The following is a 3,687-nucleotide window of genomic DNA, read 5'->3' on the forward strand; positions in this document are numbered from 1 at the left end:
AAATTACTTTGATCAGAAAACATAGAAGTGGTACTAACACCAGAATACGAGGTATAAAGCTCAGTAAAAGCATAATATGCCTCATCCACCTTTTTAGCACTCTCATCATGATGATACAATGTGTCATACATATCCTTCACAATTTGAGCTTTATAACGCGGATCAAGCATAACAGCGATAGCAAGTATGGAAGTATAGTTTTCCCAATACTTAGAAAATTTATCCAACATAGGAGCAGCCATTTTTTTAATGCAATCATCAGGGTCAGCATGAGCAGAAACCAACAAGCTTTCAATATAAGCAATGTTTTCAAAATACAAATTAGATGTAGGGTACTCAGAACCAGAAAACAGAACTGTAACATCATAAAATACTTCAAGGAAATCACACACATTTTGTATGGTTTGCCATTCAGCAGCAGTTAGACAATATGGCAAACCAGATTCTAAAACACAAAACCTATCAATACCAACTTTAGCTTCCAAACACTTTCTGAGCATCAAATATGTCGAGTTCCACCGAGTTTTCACATCAAGTTTCAGCCTACCAGAAAAACCAGACTTTGAAGACTTACATGCTTCTTCAAATCGAGTAAGTCTTGCATCAGACCAATCAATGTACTTTGCAATCGAGCGCAATTTAACAACACTTTCATCAACTATGTCAAGACCATCCCTTACAATTAAATTCAAAATATGAGCTGCACATCTAACATGAAGAAACTTGCCATCACATGGCAGAGAATGAGATTGTAGCAAATCTTTCCTAAGCTCATCAACCATAACATCATTTGCCGAAGCATTATCAATAGTAATAGAAAAGACTTTCCCTTTAAGATTCCACTCATCAATCAATTTAACAGTAAGATTATAAATATCCTTGCCATTATGTGGAGGAGGGAAATATCTAAAAGACAAGACTTTGGACCGAAGTGTCCAAGTGTCATCAATAAAGTGAGCAGTGAGGACAATATATCCACGAGATGTACAAGCAGACCAAACATCACAAGTAAAGCATATTCGGCCAGGCAAATCAGACAATACATTAGACAATATAGCTTTGTGCGTGTCATACTCACGAATGCAATACTTAAGAATGGTGTTCCTTGTTATATGCTTAACAAGAGGATTTAAATATATATGGAGCTCCCTAAGTTCAGCATGCTCAACAATTTGAAGAGGATACGCATGACAAATTATGGCTTTAGCAAACTTAGCACAATAAACTTTTTGATCAAATTTACTGATAGAGTGAAGTTTTCTAAATTCATTATATTTTTGGCAAGAATTACGGAGATGTTTTGAATGATTAGAAGTACCCTTAACACTTTCTGATCGAAACACTGTTTTCAAGCAATGTTTACAACGACCCAAAATTTTCTCTCCCTCCATGTAAAGGATGAAATGTTGCCACACCCATGATTTTCGCTTTGCATATAAATCAGTGACGGAGTCTGGTACGGTCAAATCTTCCACAACGGGCTCGGGCTCGAGGTCGCTATCAACTGATAAACAAAAAAAATAAATACATAATCAATATACAATTAGAGTAACTGAATAACTAAAAAGAATAATATTGGAGAATCATACCTGAGTCAAGATAATTACCATTCGGATCCATTGCTGAAAAGAACAATGAACATCATTAAATTCGTACTGAACATGCGGACAATGAACACTTAGCAAAAATAGTAAAGGATCCTTGAAACTTCAAATCAGCAAAAATAAACATACAGATTCAAAACAAGGATTAAGACAACAACAAAAATTCGTATAAATTCAAGATTTATTACTTAATGAGTGTATTATTAAACAAAATCATTTTCTGCCCTGGTTATAGAAATTAGTAAACCACACCAATCTTGATTTCCAGCCCATATAACACTTATTAAAGTGCTGGAAATCTGGAATCCAGTTAATAGAGCACAAACCTGATTTCAGGATGGTATGGCAGATGCGCAGAAATAAGCAGAAACCTTGATTCTGAAACAGGTGAGGAACGAGAGTGAATTAAGCGAAAAAGAACTTAAACAGGTTACTTCTAAAGATTAAACAAGGAACAAGATGCAGCAACAGAACGTATTATTTGTATAAATTCGTATAAATTCGTATAAATTCAAAAATTAACAGAAATAAACAACAAAATACATAAACTGGTAAGATCAATTTGTATTATTTCATAAATTAGCAAGAATAATTCGTATATTTGTAAAAAAATTCATAAATCGGGAAATTACCAGTCACATAAACTAGTAAGATTAATTCGCTTAAATTCATAAATTAGCAAAAATAAACAACAAAAATACATAAACTAGAAAGATCAATTCGCATAAATTCATAAATTAGCAAGAATAATTCGTATACTTGTAAAATAACAAGATCTATTCGCATAAATTCATAAATTATCAACAAGAAGCATGAAAAATTATAAAATACCGTATGAGAGTGAGAAGATAGCTGAAAAACTCGAATTCAACAATGGTGGAGTACTTGGATTCAACAATGGAGAATGGATTTTAGGGTTTTTGAGGAGAGAGAAAATTAAGAGAGAGAATTAGAGAAGGGGTGAAACGGCTGAACTAAGGGAAATGAAGAGGGTTTTAGGGTTTTGAAAATATATATGGAAGCCTCTTTTGTGAATTGGGCTGGGCTATTAGACATTCAGAATGTTTTTTCCACTTTTTTTTCTTTTCTTTTTTTAACGTTTTACCTTTTATTTTTTTGACATAATTCATTTTATTACTTCATTTTAGTATAATTTTTTTCAGAATACTATTATTATTATCTTCCAAAAATATTATTATTATTATAAATATTATTATTACCAATTAAAAAATCCGTAATTACACTCCCTATTATTTTCACTGGTCCTGTTTGGCAAAAGCAGCGGTAGCGGATAGCTTTTAGCGGTCGAGTAGCGGGTAGATGTTAAGGTAGCGAGTAGCGGTCAATTAGTAGTGGTAGAGGCTAGTTGTCAAATTAGCGGTTGATAGTATAAGTGTTTGGCAAAAGTAGCAGTTGCAATACTAAAATATATCAAAATTCATATAAATATTGTTTAAAAAGTAATAAAAGTTTGTCAAACGCTACCCGCTACTTCTACACGCTACTCGTAGTATTTTTAATGTTTGACAAAAACTACCTAAATGCTACCTCTATCGCTAATTGCTACCTCGCCAAACACTCTCACATTTTTTCTAGGTGTAATAAGTTCAAATAAGTTCAGTTCATGTTTAATAAGTTCTATTAACGGTTACCCAAGTACAAATTAAGACTAAAATAAGTTTTAAGATAATAAGGTCTAGTAAGTTCATATATAAATTCAGGTGAGTTAAGATAAGTCAGGTTTGTGAAAATCAGATGAATAGAACACACCCTTATAGACTTAATTCTTGTATATTATAGATCATTTAATGTTTAGTTTGATAAATCATATGATTCATAATATACTAATTAATATTACTTTAAACTTGTTGGAAATATGTTATATTGATAAAATTGAAATTATTGGTTAAAAGTGCGGAATACAACTGTGCATTATCCTAGAATTATAGGCGTTATACACTTATACCTTATACATCGTACGGTTATATACACACTACTTACATATACAATAATTTATGCTTAAATAAAAAGAATGTACATAGTAACAATTAACTATCAATATGTATAATGTCAAGTTTTTAAT

General features: G+C 31.9%; 1 long non-coding RNA gene across 1 annotated transcript; it reads right to left on the reverse strand.

The window, feature by feature from the left end:
• Positions 1-1,155: 1,155 nt before the first annotated feature.
• On the reverse strand, positions 1,156-2,753 carry LOC145612638 (uncharacterized). Its single transcript, XR_014106669.1, has 4 exons — positions 2,436-2,753; positions 1,931-1,982; positions 1,590-1,622; positions 1,156-1,504 (listed from the first exon to the last, which is right to left on the reverse strand). It is a non-coding gene; the product is annotated as an uncharacterized LOC145612638 (long non-coding RNA).
• Positions 2,754-3,687: the final 934 nt, after the last annotated feature.

Source organism: Chenopodium album, chromosome 24 (genome assembly GCF_948465745.1).
Source record: "Chenopodium album chromosome 24, dcCheAlbu1.1, whole genome shotgun sequence".
In the NCBI taxonomy this organism is placed as follows: Eukaryota; Viridiplantae; Streptophyta; class Magnoliopsida; order Caryophyllales; family Amaranthaceae; genus Chenopodium; species Chenopodium album.